This window comes from Mustela nivalis (genome assembly GCF_964662115.1).
Source record: "Mustela nivalis genome assembly, chromosome: 10".
Lineage (NCBI taxonomy): Eukaryota > Metazoa > Chordata > Mammalia > Carnivora > Mustelidae > Mustela > Mustela nivalis.
The window spans coordinates 53627696-53643735 of NC_139029.1; the positions used below are offsets into that span (position 1 = coordinate 53627696).

Consider the following 16040-nt stretch of genomic DNA (forward strand, 5'->3'; position numbering starts at 1 on the left):
GTCATGATCTCAGGGTCCTGGGATCGAGTCCCGCATCGGGCTCTCTGCTCAGCAGGGAGCCTGCTTCCTCCTCTCTCTCTCTCTCTCTGCCTGCCTCTCTGCCTACTTGTGATCTCTCTCTGTCAAATAAATAAATAAAATCTTAAAAAAAAAAAAAAAAAAGAAGCCACATGGCACACGGAAAAGAAAGGGGACACTTCCTTTTATCCCTTTTTCATTTCCCAGCCCCTCATCTTTATAGTTATTTCGTCTGGCTCTTGTATGTTGTCAACAAAGTGAATGTCCTCCATATTTATCCTCTAAGGACTAGGTGGCCCAGCATCAGCTGGCTCCTTGCCAGGCTGCTGCACATTTGCAACTGAAGGACCCTGTCACTTGGGACACTTCCAAGGACTCCAGTAGGTTGGTGGTTTCCCTAGGCTGCCTGCTCTCTGGAGTGCTTCTGACGTGCCTTGTCTCAGCAGGAAGTAGACAAGGAGGGGGAGAAAAAAAATGAAAGGCAGTAAAATGTGGACAGCAAAATGCTAGTGTAAGAGGCTACTTAGAAAAACAAACAGATCTATATCTAGTCCTAGAACAGCAGCAATGTCCAGAGGGCAGCCAAAAGCCCAGTGGAGCAAGTAAAAGATAACAGACAGCAAGCAGCAGGCAGCAACTGACAGATTTCTCAGAGCAGGCAGGAGGTCGACTGAGCAATTACACAGGGATGAAGCGGGGACCCACAGAGCGATGAGAGGAGATGGGAAAAGGGCCAACAAAGACTTAGGGGGAGATGGGGCAGCAGGGGGAAACGTGAACTATTTGTCATAGATTCCTATGAAGCTTCCTATTTGTCATAGATTCCAGATAAAGTTCCAGATCCAAAAGACCAATTGGGTCATCTAGGAGGAAGGGAGGATGAGGGGAATGGATCTTTTGGTACAATTGCTTAGAAAACTTCTAAGCAATTGTTCCTTTTTACAAAGATGAGCTCAATACGAGATCACCGGCGACCTTGTCACTGCCACCCGCAGTGGCCACAGTCAAGTAGGAAGGGTGAGGATTTCTAGAATTTCTAGGCCTGCCTCGACTTACTGGGGGACTCCCTGAGGTCTGACCGAGCCTGCCGTTCCCGGTGGTCCTGGACTGCGCTGAGTATTGCAGTGGTAGAAAGAGGAGGCAGGGACAAGGGAGCATTCAAGTTCCTGAGGGTCCCCTGGGAAGACCTTGATCTATAAGGCAGAGTTTCCCTTGCTGGGGAGTCAGTCTAAGCCTAGAGCTTGCCCTCCAGGGGACATTGTGATTGCTTTGGTGGGATAAGATAAGGGTGCTCACACGGGAGACTGTGACTCTTCTTATTGGTACCAGGAAACCTCTGCAAAGCCATGGGATTGTTTAGGTATGCAAGGCTCAGCACTTCTTTGGCATTCAGCCTCCCTCCCCTCCCTTGACCTTCTGCCACATCCTCTGGCCCATTTCCAGTCCTGGATCATTTCCATGATCCACTTTCCCCACCTCGCTCTGGAGCCCCCTGAGCCCAGCACATGACCTGGTCTGCCAGGCGCCCATCTGCCTGGGTTGCTTACAGACCCTACAGACCCTAAAGGATTTCTCATCCATTTCTGAACACACTGCTACCTACTTTCCGTACTCCCTGCTCAAATGAGCTTGATTTTAATAAAAAAGAGTTCCTTCTACTTCTACCCCTCCTTCTTCAACACACACACACACACACACACACACACCCGCTGGGACCTTTACCTGTCTCTGTCCTTTGATCCTCTACCCTCCCACTGGCTGCCAGGAATCTTCTCTTTCCTCAAGCTCCAGCCTCACCTCCACTCCTGCCCCTGCTTTGGTCAGCAACTGACATCACCTCTACTTAAGGAATTAGGTCATCTGATATCCTCTGCTTTTCAGAGGCTTGTGACTTTCTTCCTTCTCTTTCCTTGGTTCCTAGCCACAGGAGACTCCTGGCTCTCACACTGTCACTCATTGCCCCAAACTCCTATATCCTCATCAGTCTCTCTGCTCTTCTTATCTGCATGAAAGGTACTCAACCCTACCTGTGCTTCAGATCACTGGAGGTGCCTTAAAAGAGAGGACGGATAGACTCAAAACAATTGAAAACAGGGTCTTAAAGAAATAAGACCCTGATGGTCGCAGCCACATTATTTACAATAGTGAAAAGGTGAAAGCTTCCCAGGCATCCACCCATGGATGAATGGATAAAGGAAACCATACAATGGACTTTCATCCAGACTGAAACAGGAAGGATGTTCTGGGCTATGCACAGCTCAGGTGGACATTGAGGTCATTTTGCTCTATGGTACGAGTCAGTCACAAAAGGAGAAATACTATGATGCTGCTTATCTGTGGTCTGAGAGCAGTCAAATTCTTAGAGACAGACAGTGAAAGGGTGGGGGCCAGGGGCTGGGAGGAGACATAGGGTTTGAGTTTCGGTTTTGCAGGAGGAAAAAAATTCCGGTTGCACAACGATGTGAATGTACTCAATGCTAGAGAACTGTACGCTTAAAAATGGGGAAAATGGTTAAAATGGTAACGTTTATATTTTGTATGTTTAAAAAAGAAGGATGCACTTTCTTCACCTAGCTCCCGCATCGGAATCCCCAGAGTGGAGAATACTTTTCAGTCCTCTGCCAGACAGCAGCTCTGTCCCAGGTAGACCTGCAGCACAGACCACTGTCCCCTCCTGTCCCCTCCTCCCCTCCTTGAGAAGCTCAGGGCCTTGTGAAGGGCAGGCAGGCTCTCTGTAGAGCTGCAGGAAGGATGAGTGCGGAGGCTGTGGGAAACGCTAGCACAGCTCTCAGCCTGGACTCAAGAAGGGAGAAGAGAGGTGGGCAGCCCTGAGTTATGTGTACCTGCCAACGCCTCCAGCCTCCGCTCTTTTACTCACTCCTTGCTCCGGGGCTGTCCGCTCACTCTACTGAGACATTTGATGTGTTTAATTGCCCCTATGGTTCCCCCCACCCCTCAGGTATATACTCATCTTGGTGAAGGTTTATAGCCAAGGTTTATCCTAATTGCCAAGCACTGGGGCATAGTCCATACCGCAGAGGTACTGGTGTGGGTTTAGCCAGCCTTGTTCCATCTCCCTCCTCCTGGATACTCTTCCTGCCCACCCTCCCTCCCTGTGAGGTGGTGGCCCTGAGCCCAGGTTCTGGCACAGGGGTGTGCAGAGAAGTGACGCAGGCCAATCCTAAGGCAGACCCTCGAAACTCCCCAGCCCCCATGCTCCAACTCTCAGCCCCTCTTTCTTGGTCGCAAGTACAACCACCACAGAGAAGGGTATCCTGACCAGCGCAGGTCTCTGTGAGTGAAAAACAAACCTTTATTGGGTTAAACCAACTGAGAAGTTGGGTGTTTTTGTTTTTTTGTTTTTCTGTTATAGCTGCTGACTTTAAATGCCCAAGTAATTCTCCATTCACGCAGTCAACACTTTTCTAGCACTGACTGTTGTTCCTGGAAACGTTGCTGTATCCTCACCAACACCCTCCCCCCATTTTCTTTTCAGAATCCAGCATCCTCCTGAGATTTGCTCTCTCTGCGCTGTGATCACAAGGCTTTCTGTTGCATTTCCTCTTACGTCCATGGTGTTTTCATTCTCCTCCTCCCTCATTTAAAAAAAAAAAAAAAAAGTGTACTTCCAAGCATTTTTGCCCCTGGTGTCTCTCCTTGTCTATCTCTTGAGGGTCAGGCAAGGTGAGGGAGCAGGTGTGGGTTTGGAGAACTTCCTACCACGTTGCAGATATGACATCAGGGAAAGGAGGAGGATCTGGTAGGAAGTGCCCCAGGCTGCCAGGCAGCTTCAGAAAAGGGGCTGGTCAGGCTGATGAGCTCCAGAGCAAAGAGTACCTGTTGAACGACTCTTCTGCTGGGGAAAGAACGACCTGACTCGAGTACCTTTATCAGACTCTGCCGCTGGCCGCTGGCTGGGGAGCAGCTTGGGGACCAAACCCTGCATGGATCCTGGAAAGGAAGCAGCTGGAGGCTGTCAGCTCCCGTAAGCCTCACATCTGGTTCTCTGGAAGGAGACCAAGGGTGCATTCCCGCCCCACCATAGCCATTCTCATCTTATCTTTTGTTCACACTATTTTTCCTCTTAGAAGCTCCAGCGTGTCCACAACTGCTTGACATCCTGGGAGGGTCAAGTGCAAGACAGACCATCTGGGAGCGCATACTTGGCATACATGGCTCAGTCAATCTTGGCCCACTTTGTGAAGCTGTTCTCCCCCCACAGGCCGGCATCCGGTCACAGTCGTGCTCCCGTGACCATCTCTGCACTTACCAGATTCTGGGGGTGTTTTGAGTCTTTTTTTCCCAATGGTTTGTGAGCATTACTACACATATTTGTCTCTGCCTCCCTGGGGCATGATACTGTATGAGATATACGGTAGGTGCTCAGTGGTGGATTGGGCGAATTACACAGAATTAGTAGTTATTGGGCTGACAATAGAAGGTGTGGAAAACTGAATAAGCTGGGAGCTAAGGAACTGTTCCAGCCCCAGCTCCAACTTGGGCAAGTTCCTTAACATCTTTGACCTTTATCCTCTTGTCAATAAACAAGAAGTGACTTAAAATATCTACTTGAAAGCAGGCATTTCACCTGGGACAACTCAAGGGCAGTTACGTGTCCACCCCAAGGGCAAGGTTATTGTGAACATCAGCAAAGGCCTCGGATTTGAAAGCACTAGGCAAACTCTAAAGCTCTGTAAGAGTAGAAGACATGCATGTCTTCACCGCCTTTGCGCACACAGACTCCAAATCTTTATTTCAGTCTTGGCCTATGTCCCGAGTTCCAGGCTGGCGCACCCACCCAATCAAAGACTCCCTGTGTTCACAGCAAAACTTGTAAGCAAATGTCTTATTCCAGTACTTAGTTCTCTCCGTAGCAGGCCCTACCTGTCTTTCCTGGCACCGTCTTACAGGACTTCCCTCTAAGGCAGACCCTTCCCGGGGTCAGAAAGGCCAAATTCCGTGAGCAAACCTGAGCCTACACAGACTGAACTTTCGCTGACAATCACCCTCCATTGGGAAGCCTCCATCCCTCTCTGCCTACAGAGATCTTGGCACACTTACAAACCAATCTCTGACCCACTGCCAGGAAGTCTTTTGTGCCCACCACCACCACCAAAGCGGTCCCTCTTTGAGTCTTCCTTCTACTACTCCTACCAGTAGTACTGCTAGTACTACTAATACCACTACTAACCTTCACATCTAGTTAAAAGGTGGCGTGAGTTGGTGTCTCTTGGTTCTACCACACACTAGTTGTGTGACCTTTGGAGAAAATTCATCAATCTCTCTGTATTTGAGTTTCCTCATCTATAAAATGGGCAGTGCTTCACCCACCTCACAGGGCTCTAATGAAGAGCAAATGCAATAATGTAGGCAATCAACTTAGTGTTGTGGTCACGATTCCCATAATGACCCTAAGGAGGAGGTATTGCCATGGTCTCCGTTTTATAGAGCAGAAAACAGCAGTCTGCCCTAGGATGGGGATTTAACTAACGGGGTATTTTCCCATGGCATGGTCAACTCCTCTGAATTTTGACTACACTCAGTTACCCCGCTAGTAGGTTTACCTGTATTAACTTAGTTATTTCTCCCAACAAGCCAAGTCCCCCATGTTTTTTATAAACCAGGGAAACAAGGGAACAAGGGAAAAAAGATCCAGAAAGTAAAGCACTTTGCCCTAACGTCATAAATGTAGTTAGAGTCTATAGGTTCCAAATTCAAATCCAAATTCTGTATGTTGGTATTCTAACACCCCATCTCCTCAGTCTGTAAATGTCTGACCAACCAGATCGTGGGCAAGCTGAGAGCAGTGTCCATCAACACTCCTATCTCCCAACTCTGCACAAGTATTCAACTGGCACATTTTGATCGATTGATTAGTTCCTTCCACACTGAATGAATACTACAAGCTCAGACAGAAAGAAAGGAAAAGCTCAAATCGTAAGCAGGAAATACTATTATAGTAAATTCTAAATTATAGTATACCTATTCCCACATATACAGTATAAGCTATATGACAGCACAGCACAGAGCGAGAGCATAGCAGAAGGAACAGTGGACTGATCCATTCAGTACCCATCAAAAACACCATGTACACAGGCCCGAAACAAAACAACCCCAGAAAACATTCCGTAGAGCGGTGGCCTAGCTGGAAACATTAGATTAGCAAGCAAAATGTTCAGAAGAGGCCTCCTTTGCCCTCCATGGATTGCAAAATGCTATAAACAGATCTCTAGCAATGTTTTTAACTGCAGATCCAGGACAAGGAGACTGCCAGGGAGACAGCTGCCTCCTCTTCTGACTCTTACTCATTACTGAGCACTTCTCCCCTCCAGACCACAGCAGCAGCAGGAGTCAATAACCCTCCACCAGAGGAGGCCAGGAGGGTAGCCAAAATGTGAACCCCGACATGGGGGGGGTGCTATGTACCAGCAGGCACTCAACATGAGCTCCCTGGTGGGATCCTCACTGCTCCCTCCAGATGACCATTTGAACCCCTGCCCTCCCCACTTGTCCTGATGGCCTTAACCTCATTGAGAAAATTGGAGCTTTCTTTTTTTTTTTTTTTTAAGATTTTATTTATTAATTTGACAGAAATCACAAGTAGACGGAGAGGCAGCCAGAGAGAGAGAGAGATAGGGAAGCAGGCTCCCTACTGAGCAGAGAACCCGATGCGGGACTCGATCCCAGGACCCTGAGATCATGACCCGAGCCGAAGGCAGCGGCTTAACCCACTGAGCCACCCAGGAGCCCCAAGAAAATTGGAGCTTTCTGAAGGAAATTGCTTCATCTTCTCAGTACCACAATCTGAAACCTAACTGATTCTGTCTCCATCTTCCCCTTATTCCCTTCTTAACGTGGAGGAAGAGCACTTCCCATGACCAAAGGCAATCCCTCCTTTTGACTCCCAAAGCCATCCATCCTCTCTAGCTCTCCCAAGGACTTTGCTCCTTTGCTTCCTCCTTCTTCTGTCACTATTTCTCTCCCTCTTCAGTGAATCATACTTATTGACATAACAATATGCTCTAGGTCCCCTACATTTACCAACAAACAAAAGTCTTGGCATCACATCCTTCTGTTGCTGCTGCCTTCATTCCCTAAGGTTATTTGCATGTGTCCACATCTTTTCTCCCCTATTCATTCATTCCCCCCCTATTTTTTTTAACTTAATATACACAAAAATAATAAAAATATCATCAGTATTTGAGGTTCTTATGTACACCTCTCATAGTCAGTCCCCCTCATCTCCTCCAAAATTAGCCCTATCTGAATTTTGTTTTTATTATTCCCTTGGTTTTTCTTAATCAGATATACTGCTAAATAATTTATATACAGTAAAATGCACATAACCTAAGAGTACAATTGAAGGAATTGTGCTAAATACATTAACATCATATAAACACCACCATAACTATAATCTAGCACATTTCTTTCACCCCCAAAATTCTCTTGCCCCTTTGTAGTCCATCTCCACCCACCCTGATTTCTGTGACTGTAGTCTAAACTTTTCTAGAATTTTATATACACGGAATCACATAATACAGAGTTTTTGTTTGATTTCTTGCAGTTAGCATAATACTTTTGAGATTTATCCCTGTTGTTATATATATATACACCAATAGTTAATTCCTTAGGGTGAATGGTAATCCATTATATGGATATACCACAATGTCTTTATCTATTCACCAGTTGAGGAACATTCATGTTGCTTTCAGGTTTTGGCTATTATGACTAAGACTGCTTTGAACATTTAATTACAGGTCTTTCTGTAAATATATGTTGTTATTTCTCTTGGATAAATACCAGGAATGGGATTGCTAGGTGCTATGAAAAGTGTATATTTAACTTTAGAAAAAACTGCCAAGCTTTTTCCAAAGTGGTTGCACATTTTTTCATTCCCACCTGTAATGTATGAGAATTCCAGTTGATTCTTATTTTCATTAACACTTGGTATGGTTGGTCTTTTTAACTCTAGACATTCTAGTATGCAGTGGTTTTAATTAGCATTTCTCCATTGACTAGTGATGTTGAGTATCTTTTTATGTGTTTGTCATCCATATATTTTCTTTGGTGAAATATCTTTTCCTATTTGCTTGCTCAATTTTTAAATTAGGTGTTTGTCCTCTTACCAAGTTTTAAGCATTCTTTGTATATTCTGGATGCAAGTCTTTTACCAGATGCACGTTTTGCAAAATTTCCCCCCAGTTGGTGGCTTGTATCTCCATTTTCTCAACAATGTCTTTCAAAGAATAAATGGTTCGATTTTGATGAGCTCCAGTTTATTAATTTTTTTCTTTTATTGTTCATACTTTCTGTGTCCCATCCAAAAAAAAAAAAAACATTGTTATTACAAAGTCATAAAGATCTTCACCTAAGACCTTTCCCACTATAATTTTAATAGCTTTAGCTCTTATGTTTAGGTCTATGATACATTTCAAGTCACTTTTTGTGTATGGTATCATGTATGGGCCAATTATTTTAGTGCTACTTATTAAAAAGACTATCCTTTCCCCATTGAAATATCTTAGCATGTTTGTCAAAAGTCAGTTGACCATATATGAGTAGGTCTATTTTGGGAGTGGATCTACTCTTTTCTGCTGACCTAGGTGTCTCTCCTTATGCTAAAATCATACTAGTTGTATAGTATGTCTTGGGAGTCATGTAGAGTAAGTTTCTTTTACTTTTTCAAAATTATTTGACTGTTTTAGGTCCATTCCATTTCCATATGAGTCTTAGAATCAACTTGTCGATTTCTATTTTTAAAAAGCCTGCTTGGAGGCTCTACTTTCTGTAATGGTGGCATGAAAAAGAGGTAGAGAAATTCCCCTCTACAGCAAACTAATATAAAATGGAACAAAATTATTAACAATGATTTCAAAGCACTAGAAAGTGACCAATGTTGGGAAACAAGAAGTTTTATTCATGAGAACCATACCAAACAAAAAGAATGAATTTATGGCCTTCCTGCTGGAGGCATTCCCATTTACCTACCCCATGTCAAGTAACAGAAACATAGTCTTATCAGCTGGATAAAATGGTTGTCTTGGTTTGGGGGAATGGTAGAATAGTAAGTAAGAATGGGGACATTTTAGAAGTATGAGAGTTCTAGAAGGACTGACATAATAAAATTTCCACAGAGCTCTGGAGTGCTATATCGCATGTGCACTCTAAAGAACATAGTGAAATTGGAAAGTCTGGGGAGATTTGTGACTTTGCTCTTCCTTTAAATGTTTTCTTCAATCTACACACAACTCAGCAGAGAGTGAAAGCCTTGTTGGCTTGAGGTATATGAGCATAAACCTGTACCCAGATCATTGACTTCCCAATAAACTATGTTTGTATAGGGTAGCCCTTAGGGAGCCAAGCATTCCTCCTCTAGGAGAAAGTAAAACAAAACTGAGCAGAGATGCCGATGACTGTACACTCTGGTGGAGGCAGTTTTTACAATTTTGAGTGCAGATGAATTAGTTACCTACTGAAAAACCCAACAATCATACGAAGAATAAAACAGATCCCAAAATCACTAAACAGATTATTAACAACATTTGCTTTTTAACCAAAAATATTTGATACACAAAGAAACTGAAAAGGGTGACCCATACACATAAATAAAAATCAGTTAATGAAAACTGAGTCCAAATGATCCCAGGTGTTAGATTTAGCACAAAAAATTTTCAAAGCAGCTATTATAAATATGTCCAAAGAATTTTTTAAATTTATATATTTAAATAAATAAGGGAAAATATGCTAATAATGAGTGAACAAATAAGAAACCTCACCAGAGAAACAGATCCTATTTAAAAAAAAGATCCAAATGGAACTTCTAGAGCTGGGAAGTACCAAACTGAAATGAAAAATGTTATTAGAGGAGCTCAACAGAAGATTTGAACTGGCAGAGGAAAGTCAGTGAGCTTAAAGATAGATCAATAGAAACTATACATCTGAAGAACAGAGAGAAAGAAGATTAAAGAAAAAGGAACAGAATCTCATGAAAGGTTCATCTTACATGTAGTCGTAATTCCACAAAGGAAGGAAAAAGAAAGTGGCAGGAAGCGTATCAAAATGAATAAAGAATGAAAACTACAATTAATGGTTGACTCCTTGTCAGAGACAACATAAGCCAGAAAACACTGGAATGATGATTCAGATGTTAAAAGAAAAATCTGTCAACCAAGAATTCTGTATCCAGACTATTTTTCAGAATTGAGGACACAATAGACAATTCCAAATAAACAAACCAATGAAACTTGTTGCTTGCATATCTGCACCATCAAAAATGCTAGAGGAAGTTCACCAGGCTAAAGGAATATGACACCAGATGGTAACTCAGATTCACAGGAAGAAGTGGAAAACACTGGAATTGGGAAATATGAGCATAAGCATGAAAGAAAACACACTCACTTTTAAAATATGTATTTTTAAAATTCTCTTTAATTTCTTTAAAAGGTATATGAATCTTTAAATCAAACATTATATACTTTACTATGGGGTTTCCAACATATATGAATGTCATATGACAACAGTACAAAAGGAATGGAAATGCCACTAGGCTGGTGATAAATTCCTGTATTTTAGCAGAAGTTTATCAGTATGTACTTGAGGTAGATTGGTGTAAGTTAAAGATACATATTATATCTTTTAGAGGAACCACTAAAAATTAGGCAAAGAAATATAGCAATCAAGCTAACAGATGAATTTAAATGGAATACAAAAAATAAGTTTTTAAGCATGAAAAAAGTAGTAAAGAAAGAACAGGAGATTGGCAATGATAAAAAAAAAAAAAAAAGATGAGGTAAATAGAAAAAAACCAGCAAAATGGCCTACCTCATCCAACCACACTGATGATTACACATTAATACATGGGACTAAACACTCCAGAATTCAGAGAGTATCAAACCATATTATAAAGAGCAAGATTCAACAGACATTTTCTGCCCGAAATGCATTTTAAATGCAATGACACTAATACTATCCTGTGTCTTCTTCATTTTGGCTATTACATTTTTCATCTCTAGAAGTTCCACTTGGGTCTTTTTCATGTCTTCACGTTCTCTGTTCACTATAGCTGTATTTTCTCCCACCTTTTGAACACTCACAGCACATTTATATTAGCTCTCTTCGTGCCCTTAGCTACTAGTTCAGTTGTTGGTATCATTTCTGTATCTTTTTTTATGGATTGGTTTTGTCTAGGTTCTGGGTCATTATGTTCATTGTGTTCCTCCTATCTTTGCATGCCTCCTGGTTATTTATTATTATCAAATGTGGAACATCATAAATTTATGTTGCTGGTTGCTAGATTTGCTTACATTCCTTTAAATCGTGATGGTGGCGGTGGTGGTGATTTTCTGACACACAATTAATTTATTTAGATCATACTTGGATCCTTTCAAGCTTGCTTTAAGCTTTGTTATTTGGGGGTCCATACCAGCCCTTAGTCACATCTGAAGCTCACTGCTAAGGTGTTTGACTTCTAAGGTCTCTACCTGGTGCCCGATACATTATGAGAACTTTTTACTCTAACCTGCAGGAACAAGAACTTTTCCCAGTCCTGGGTGAGACCCATGTCTTTCTAATAGGCGTTTCCCTGACTTTGGGTAAGCCCATCTCACTCAAGCATAGGTAAGTACTCAGCCAAAGACATGAAGGTGACCCCTCTACAGATCTCCGCAGCTCGCCTTCTGTATGCTTTCCTCCTCTGCAGTACACTACCACGCAAACTGGCTGCCTTGCTCTTCCTTAACTCCTGTCTGTTTCCTCCACTCAGCAAGATGTCTAGACTCTGTTTGGGTTCCCTCTTCCTGCACTACCACCTGGAAACTCCTTCCGGAGGGATCAGCTGGTCCAATGACAGAGCCTTGTTTGTTTTCCTTGCTCTGGCATTCGAATCCTGCTCTACTGCTGTTCAATTTCTAAAAACCATTGTTTCTGATAATCTAGTTTCCTAGTTCAGGCAGAAGGCTAAGTTTACTCTCTGTTCCAGTATTTCGGCCAGAAGTAGAAGGTTCATTTTCCTTGCTTTTTGAAAATACTTTTACAGTGTAATATGTATCCAGAAAAAAATATTTTTAAATTGTGGGTATTCCAAGATGATTTTAAATGCATAGTAAATAATACCACACGCTGTTCTTTAAAAAAATGATTTGTTGGGGCACCTGGGTGGCTCAGTGGGTTAAAGCCTCTGCCTTCGGCTCAGGTAGTGATCCCAGGGTCCTGGGATTGAGCCCTGAGTCGGGGCCTCTGCTTGGCGGGGAGTCTGCTTCCCCCCACGCCCCTCTCTGCCTGTCTTTTTCTGCCTACTTGTGATCTCTGTCTGTCAAATAAATAAATAAAATTTTTTTTAAATTTAAAGTAATGTTTAGAAGATTCATCTCGGTTGGTCCATGTACCTGTAATTCATTCATTTTTGGTGCTTATAACATTGCATTATATGACTTTCCCAAGACTTACTTCTCTTCTGTCTGTGTTGGGATTTTTTAATTTTGTGCTATCACGAGCAAAGGTCAGTGCCACTGGGAATATTCTTAGATGTGTCTTCTAGTAGACCCATGTAAGAACTTCTCTAGGATATAAACCCAAAGTGGAATTACTGGATTTGGGGGTAGTTAATATCCACTTTTTAGGATAATGCCCTCCTTTTCATTGTCCAATCTACTAGGCTATGTTTAGTTTCTCGACCCCTCTTCAAGAACTCAGAGCCTTTGCCCTTACCTGAAATACTTTTCCCACTTGCCACTTAAAAATTCTCCCTTTGAAGTCTTTAGATGTCAGCCTAAACACCACCTCTGCAGAGAACCTTCGCTGACCGCCCACCCAAAAACAGGTTTCTCTCCTCATTCTCTATCCTAGCATCTGGTTCACTTATTGCCTCTCTCCCTCCCAGGGCTGGAAGTTTCATGAGGGCACAAGCAGGGTCTATCTTGTTGAACATTAGTCATATAGAGTGCCTAGCTCAAGGCCTGGGATGTAGTAGACATTTTTTAAAAACGTTTTCTGGATGAATAAATACATAAGCAAACCAATATAAGGCATTATCCTCTTTTTATTACCTTATTATTGTTTTATCATTATTCTATTATCTAATTATTGTTTTACAAATAAGGATATTGATGTTCAGAAGAGTTATATAACACAGCAACATGATACAGATAGTGGTTGGAGAAGCCAGGATTTGACTGTGGGACATGGTTTTCAAGGCTTTGGATAACGCATTTACAATAACAGAATCCTCCGATAGCTGTGAAGGCAATCCCTTAGTTTCTGAAACTCCTCCAGTATCTAGTGTTCTGGACTTTGGGGAACTTCTTGAGCAGGAACCAACTAGAACTCACCCTCAGGATATTGGGCAACTCTTATTCTGCACACTAAGCATAGATACTCTATAAATCGCTGCCACATCATAGAAGAGTTTCAACGGAGGGTGGGGAACAGGATTACGGGTATATATTTCAGTTAATTAAGCTGGGACTCATCCACTGACTTAAGATTAACCTTATCTGTGTTTTAAACATAAACTAGCATAAGTTATCGTAAGTTCCTTGAGTACAGGAACCATATCCTTGTATCAGTGCGTCCTGGATGTCTAGCAGAGTATCCAACTAATAGTGGGTGCTCAAACACATATTAAATAAGTAAAAAGTGGCAGAAGTTGGATCGTGAGAGGAAAGACCATGTCACCTTACAGGTAAATAATGCCACCGACATTATGTGCACAATTTTTCATATTACATATGTAAATACATAGACACACACATGAATGAAGTAAAACAATAGCATTTCTGAAGACTATTACAAAAAATGAGCATTGTTAGCTATAATAAAATTAAGTTACACGAAAAGCTAGCATATCTTGGCCAAGAAGACTCTTGCAGGTGTGTCATTATCAGTAGAATTCTCCCTTATGGCAGGTTTCACTACAACCACGTATCATATGCCCACATGCGTGCACACGCGCTCGTGCGCACACACAAATATGCCAGAAAGAAAAGACGAATAAATGCAATTCTGGTAGACACAAAGAAAGCAAAATTAAATCTAAGGTATCAATGTGATGCCAGTTGTTTTTGTAGGAGGCTGTACGGTATCGTGTCAAAAATTCGGGGCAGGAGCCTCAGTCTGGGTTCAAACCCAGTTCTGTCGTTTAGTACTGTGAGAACTCAGCAAGGCCCAACTCTGAGCTTTAGTTTTCTCATCTGAAAAGTGAGGACAATAACATCTACTTTATAGGGCTATTGTTAAGGTTAAGTGACATTATAGGAGTATTGGAAACTAACTCTGACACATGTTAAATGCTTAATAAATGAGAGTTATTACTGCCATCATCGTCATTATATTGATAACTGGAGTAACACATTTTAATGGTCAGCTCATGGAATGGGAAATCTCTTGTTTTTATGACAGTACAGCAGTATTTTTTCTATAACCTGGCTACAGCCTCCTTTTTCTATTCAAACAACAGATTTTTGTGGAGAACCTGGGTCACTGGACTGTTCTGTGATGATAACAGTTCATGCCAGATGTAGGAGAAAGATAAACAACAACATAAATGCCCATTCTAAAGTAAGAATACTCTGTCCTCATCATGGTGGAGCGTAAAGGGTCTTGAACAACAATCCAAACAAGAAAGACCTTGAATGAAGCTTGAGAGTGGGAGCAGAGCACAGGGGGAGAAAGCAGAGTACGCATATGCTTGAATTACAGCTCCATCCCATTACTTACGATTTTTGAAGCTAGATCGTTTCTTTATATACAAAGTGGGGATATACCTGCCTCTCAAATTTTTTTTGTGAGAATTAAATAATATCATCCCTGCTAAATTGCCTAGTGCAATACCTGGCATAATGTAGACCCCCCTCCCCCCAAAAATGATCTTCTTCCCAAATCTTTTGAGAGTTCTAGAGTCTCAGTGGAAGGAAGCTTAAAAAAAAAATCCTTTCTGAAAGTAAGAGGCCACTGGGTGGGAGTGGGAGTGGAAGAGTCTTGTCCCAGGCCCTGGAGCTCTTCCTGTTTTTCACAAAAGCATGAATTAAAGAAACAACAAATGGAGTAATAGCAAAGCAAGAGAAGTTGCTCTTTATTTCTTTTTGACTTCCATTCCTTGCCTTCCTAATGCACCTTCTTCACTGTAGCTGAGATGCTTCTAAAAAATGTCCAGGTAACTTGACCATATAAATTAAGAATTGAGCTTTGAAGGTAAAATAAAGCTAAGATAGGCTAAGATAAAGATAGAGGCAAAAAACTTCAGTGGTTACACATTTTTGTAAGGACGAGTAAAATCTGGGAAGGTTCATTTCTTCTTTCTCACAATTATATAATTTCTCACAATTATTGAGTATCGATTATGAATTAGCAATTGTGCTAGATACTAGAGATACAGACATAGTACTGTTCAACTTCTTTGCAAAAAAATCCTTTTCTCTTACCCTCAACCCCTGAAATGTGACTGCAAACAAGTATATTTACACAAAGACAAAACTCTTCCATACTGATCTATGACCATTGTCAGCCTTTATAATGATAGGAAGTCAAAGGGGGGAAATGCCAGAAAGTTACAGACAAAACAAATAGACACATAAGAAAGAGGGAGGCTCAGTCCCTGAAGCCTCTGTGTTCCGCTTGCTCTAAGAGTGATCTTGGAGTCCTGGGCTCTGCGATGGAGCCCTGCATCTGGCTCCCTGCTCAGTGGGAGTCTGCTTCTCCCTTTCCCTCTGCCTCTCCCCCACTCCCCCCTGCTCATGTTCTCCCACTCACTTTTTCTCAGACGAATAATACAATCTTTAAAAAAAAAAAAGAAAGAAAGAAAGAAAGTGAAATCACAGGAATAATAATATAGCATAGGGAATATATTCAATGGTATTGTAATGGTGTTCTGCGGTGACAGATGGTAGCTACTCTTGTGGTGAGCATAGCATAAGGTATGGTCTTGTCACATAGTGGAAACTAATGTAACACTGGATGTCCAATATACTTCAAGAAGAAAGAGAATTTAATTTTTTTTCCAAAAAAGTGAAATTTTAATCTTGATATCT

At 41.9% G+C, this 16040-nt stretch overlaps 1 protein-coding gene across 1 annotated transcript in view; it reads left to right on the plus strand.

Annotated features, from left to right (window-relative positions):
* The window catches only part of GADD45A (growth arrest and DNA damage inducible alpha), a 79138-nt gene that overhangs the window by 40329 nt on the left and 22769 nt on the right, over positions 1-16040 (plus strand). The window contains exon 2 of the mRNA XM_082686447.1: positions 11543-11634. The gene's annotated coding sequence lies outside the window, so the exon portion shown is untranslated. The remainder of the gene's footprint in view (positions 1-11542; positions 11635-16040) is intronic.